General features: G+C 41.6%; 1 pseudogene across 1 annotated transcript; it reads left to right on the top strand.

Moving 5' to 3' along the window:
* The first annotated feature begins 2530 nt into the window (after window positions 1-2530).
* On the top strand, window positions 2531-5238 carry LOC123110447 (F-box/FBD/LRR-repeat protein At5g56420-like; annotated as a pseudogene). The gene is made up of 3 exons (XR_006453423.1): window positions 2531-3269; window positions 3348-4291; window positions 4425-5238. The product of XR_006453423.1 is annotated as an F-box/FBD/LRR-repeat protein At5g56420-like (transcript).
* Window positions 5239-5586: the final 348 nt, after the last annotated feature.

The following is a 5586-nucleotide window of genomic DNA, read 5'->3' as shown; positions in this document are numbered from 1 at the left end:
TGAAAGAAAGTTGCTGTAGTTGATGATGTTTTTTAAAGCTCTGCTTATGCTCATATATTGTTGATCATTTTAGTATTTGTTCTTTTATGGCCTCCCAAACAATGGTTAATCCTGATCAAAATAACATGTGGGCTAACTTCCTTATGCTTGTGGATTTTTCAGGTCCTTAAAACTATATGCAAGCCTCTAAAGAATTCACCATTCCGCTTATGTTTCACCGGAATCAGGTGTGGTATCATATTTGTAAGTTGTAACTCCTCGGTGTCTTTTTGTTATAATAATGTACAACCACCAAATAGCCAATAGGGAGCATTTGCCAAATTCAACTATAGTCCTGCCATAAACAGTGCTGAAAACTAAAGACTCTGTGCCAACAATCGAAACCTTTGTTCCCTACTTTTAAAACATGTAATATCTAACAGGTCCGGTTACTTTTGGGGTAAAGAGGAAAATGGAATTTACTATAGCTGTTTCAAAATCTTTGAAGGAGAACAGTGAGTGCTGATTCTCTTCACTGCAATTGCCCTGTGGTACCGGGGAAGGACTGGAGCGCCAAAGAGAAGAGCTGAAGGTAAGGAGTGTTGTGTAAGTGTAACATTGTGATTCTTAACTTGTTAGGTCGCAGTGTATTCAAGAATAATATCCCCCCCCCCCCACCCCCTTCTCTCTTATAATATAAACTAGCTGGTGAACTGTCAAGCTGCATGTTAAGTATTTAGTGGCAAGTCCAGGTTTTCCTTGCCAGGTCCCTTATTTTTAACATAAGATAACAGTAAAACAATAAATTGCCTACCACTTATGTTTTATGGCATAATTAATAGGCACATCTGTTTTAACACAAGGTACTGTTGAGGGTTAAGCTATACATAATTAACTGGCACATCTGTTTATGTTTTTTTTTTTGCATTATGCTAATTATCATTTTTTTCCCAAACATGAAATGTTCAGAAGTTAGAACTGTCCTTCAATGGTTATAGTCTCACGTTGAATCTACTTGAGCTAAATGGGAGAAGACTTGACGAGGCTAGGTGATTGATGGTTTTGGAATTCTGTCTATCATCGCACTTGTTTGGTCTCTGAACATTATTCTAATGTGCCAGAAAGCTATTTTGTACTTTACAGGGGGAGTAGCTCGGAACCATAATGCTTACGCCTTGCCGGGGAAAAATTGTGAGCTGTACAATCAAGTTTAAGATCTCAAAGGTAAAGCTAAAATGTATTCAGTTCATTTTATTTGCAGTAAGATATATCGTTACTGACATCTTCAATATGTTCCATAGGTAGCATTGGAATGTACTGTAGAAACTGAAGTCCCAAACTGTGAAACTGATCAATGATCTACTGTTGATCTTATTGGGGAAAAAGTGGAGATCATGATTCTGAACCCTCAAAAGGAAATGATGGATGAAAATTATTCTCTTTAATTGTTAAAAAAAAAGACACTCTCTTTCAACAAAATATCTGTTTGTAGTGTTTCATGTTGTATACATCATCACACTTTCTCATTTTTGTTTTCCATGTACTGCAAATTAATCGAGCTGATAATTCAAGCGCAAGTTATGCGAAATTGTTTGGTTATATAGTTACTCAAAAGATACAATTACTTGTTGATTTTGCATAAAGCACTATATGATAATAAATGATTAAAAGAGTGATAGCTGCTTTGGGAAATCATAAAATAATTTTGTAGGAGACAAAGTACTTCTGATTGCAAATACTAATTCTACCAGTCTGCTGACTCTCATTTTCTTTTAAACAACTAAAGTTTATGTTTATAAGATCAATGATGTATGGCTGTAATGTCTGTATATTTGCATATGGTCAAACAAGATCAAGAAAAACCTATACTAGCTTTTATTTTGCCTTCAAGTTCACACCATTAAATTTGTGGGTCATGTCAAATTAATGAATGCAATAATATAACTGAAGGGGTTTTGATAAATAAACTATAACGTGAGATAAATATCTTCATACTGGAACCTGTCCTATGGGAAGTCTTTACTGTTGTTGCATATCAGCGTTATCTGTTGATTTGTTTATAACATTGAATTTGTTGTTTGCATATTTCCCTCAGAGTGATATAACGGCAGTGGAAAGCTTGGGCGTGAGCTACTATTTGGTCGCTAAATGATCTGTTTGTTATTTCTCAAAGATCAGATACCATGACATAAGGTTCGAATGATTGAAATATATATTGAACAAGTGAAAAATATTGAAGGCTGACGGTGCAAACAAACAATATTTGTCCATGATTCCCCAGAAAGGATTTTATGAGCATACCTAATGAGTAATGATATCCTCTTAACTATCTTAGAGCATCGTCGGTGTAAAATCCTCATGATCATTGAGCTGATGGTCAAGCTTTTCACTCCGACCCAAGCAAGTCTTTCTTTTCTTTTCACCTCAATCCAAGCAAATAAGTTTTGGTCTAAAATCGGGGCACTTGCGACATTGAGTTTCTCCTGTTTTTTTCGGGAGAAAGAGTTTTTCTTTTTTAGCACTTGGGAGAAAGAGTTGCTCCTGGGATTAAGCAGAGCAGGCTCATCTCTTTTTCTCCCGGGCCTACTCTTGTGTTGAGATGGGCTCTGTGGCCCAAGTTTGTAGGTTAGCCAAGCCCAAATATTCCCAGATCCACCACAGCGCAGATATACCAGACCCGTCGTCTGCCCTAACGCTGTATCATCCCCACCCATCCTCCACCCCCATCGACCGGCGGCGGCGACGGCGACCCAACCCTCCTCGGCGCCCTTGTCGTCCAAACCAATCCCGCCCTTGTCGGCGGTAGCTGAAGGAACCTCAAGTTCGTTCTGTGCTCGGATTGGAACAAGTAAGGAACAGGTGCCAATCTCGTTCTGTAATCGGATTCGAAGAAGAAAGAGGTCAATTTCGGTATGTATATTAGGAAAAGGTGCTGTTTTTATATGTCTCTCACTCGTGAGACAATAGTAAATCCGTCGAATTACGAAGTACTCCCTCTGTTCCAAAATACTTGACTTCCATTTGTCAAAAAATGAATGTACCTATATACTAAAACATGTCTAGATACATCTATATTTTGACAAATGAAGCCATGTATTGTGGAACGGAGGGAGTATACACCAGCCAGAATCGGATCCGGAGGATGCTATAATAAGCGCTCAGCCCGGTTGTGGACGATTGTCATCGTTTCTGCTCGCGTTTTGTTTGTCGTTGTTGCCTACCTTGTGCTTTTCTGAGATTGAGATTGGGTCACCATGAAGCTCAATAGAGGTCGCCGCCGCAGCCGGGATGTAAGTCGTTGCTTTTGCTTTATTAGTGTTACAATTTATCGATCTGTCACCGCTGACTAATCCCCCCCCTATACGCAGTCGAAGAAATCAGCTGGTAATGGTGAGGCCAGGCTAAGCGAGCTTCCCAACCATGTGCTGGTCAACATCCTCGAGACGGTGGAAACACAGTCGACGAAAGCAGCTACTAATGCGGAGGACAGGCTAAGCGAGCTGCCTAATGATTTGCTGCTCAACATCCTCGAGAGAGTTAGTACCCTTGATGCTGTAAGAACCTGCATCCTTTCGAAGAAAATGCAGAAGCTGCCAACTATGCTCTCGCAGATCGTAATTGATCTTAGCCCTTGTGATTTGGTTCAAATGGATGGTGTTGTGGCTGACGTGACGGACAAGATCCTTAGTACGAGGTCTCCACAGATCACCGTTCGCAAGCTGAAGCTCAAATTTTTCTTGGTTCCCTCTCGCTGTCTCTCCATCGGAAAATCGGTCGGCCTCGCCATGGCGACTCAGAAGTTGGATGCAGCTGAGTTTGAGATCATGCCACTGATGGATAACAGATGTTGCACTGATGCCCATCGCCTGCTCTTTGGTCAGCAGTTCAATGATTTTGTTCGTGATTGCCAGGATGCATTTGCTGGTCTCACGCGGCTGGATCTACGAGGTTTGGAGAATCGGACATACCCAACATTCTTAGCACCTGCAAGCAGCTCGAGTACCTGTCTTTCTTCGAGTGTGACGGGGGGTTCTGCTCGGTGCTGCATGTAGAACACGCTCGACTCGTTGAGCTTGTTATCACCTTTGGGGAATTTAAAACAGTGGTGCTTGACTGTCTACCAAAGCTCCAGCGGATGACCTACAATCATTGGCCCTGTGATGAAAATCCCTTGGTTCTTGGTTTTGTCCCTCAGCTTTGGAAGCTCAGTCTTGCTAATGCAAACCTTTCAGGCAAGATCCTCAACTTAAGCAAGCTGCTTGCTAATGCCCCCACAGTAAGCGATTTGTATCTGGACTTTGTAAGCGAAAAGGTACTCTAATCATCTCTTTCCCATTCATGTATGATGTTTACATCTGATGGTAGTAACATATGCATCACTTGATGACGCAATTTATGCACAAATTGCATGCATTATTACTTCTAATTTGTTTTATCTCTCACAGATTTGGGTTCAACCAGAATGCCCCAAAGTCCTTGCTCCTGTGCTTGCCAAACTCCGATTTCTGAATCTGGATCAGCACCCCGAAGAATGTGATATCTCTTGGACAATGTTCGTTCTTGAAGCTGCACCACACGTAGAGGAGCTCTGCATTACAGTATGGGACCATAAGTGCCGAATGGAGTCACAAAAGAGTTTGTCCGAAATATCGGATGTGAAGTGGGAGCCATCTGATCCTCGTTTTAAGCACAAGAATCTGGCGAGGCTAATTATCTATGGCTTCCAGTCCGATGACAATTTCACGGGATACGTCGGGCGTGTCATTCAAGCTGCGGTGAACATCAGGGAGGTATCCCTGCACGACAGGAAGGGGTGTGAATTTTGTGCTGAGAAGTTTCCTCACATGGAGGTTCGTCCTTCGAGTTATCCACGGATCACCGAGGAGGTGGAATTGTTGAGGAAGAAGATGACAGCAGCGTCAGCGTCAACTTCTCCTGATATTCTGTTCCGCTCATAAGGTCGAGGTGAAGATGAATCTCAATGTGGTGCTTCTCCTGATATTCTGTTCCGCTCAGAAGGTCGAGTTGAAGATTAATCTCGATGTGGTTGGAAGGACTCCCCGATCTCAAAGAATAGTCAATGCTATTGTCCTTCTGCAAAAATGTTTCTCGGCTACCAATTTGTTGGAACAACTCATTTAGCTATTTTCAACGATGAAATGGCTAAAATTAGCATATATATGTTGTGGTCGTCCTGTATGTGCTTATGTTGAATTCAGTTAATATTCAGTACTATGAATGATGCTCTGTTATTTTTTCTATCTTGTACTACTCCGTCCTATAATATAAGCCGTTCTCTGACACTACACTAGTGTCAAAAAACATCTTACATCAAGGGACGGATGGAGTATTTACGAGAGCCACGGCACTCTGTTTTCCATGGACGCACAAACACAAGCTTTGCCGACAACAAGGGCAGCGTTCCTGTACGCGGTATCCATCCCGAGCATCCATCTTCGGCGCAATGATGCACCCTTGCTGAGCTCCATTGGGGAGCGGCTCGTAGATTTGCGCAAAAAATTTGCAACGCTCGATCTGACCCGAGAAGCATTTATTCATTCATCAAACAAATTGTGTATCATGAACCACAAATTGAAGATTTAAGAA

Source organism: Triticum aestivum, chromosome 5B, assembly GCF_018294505.1.
Source record: "Triticum aestivum cultivar Chinese Spring chromosome 5B, IWGSC CS RefSeq v2.1, whole genome shotgun sequence".
NCBI classification, from domain to species: domain Eukaryota; kingdom Viridiplantae; phylum Streptophyta; class Magnoliopsida; order Poales; family Poaceae; genus Triticum; species Triticum aestivum.
This window is presented reverse-complemented; position numbering and strand designations above follow the sequence as displayed.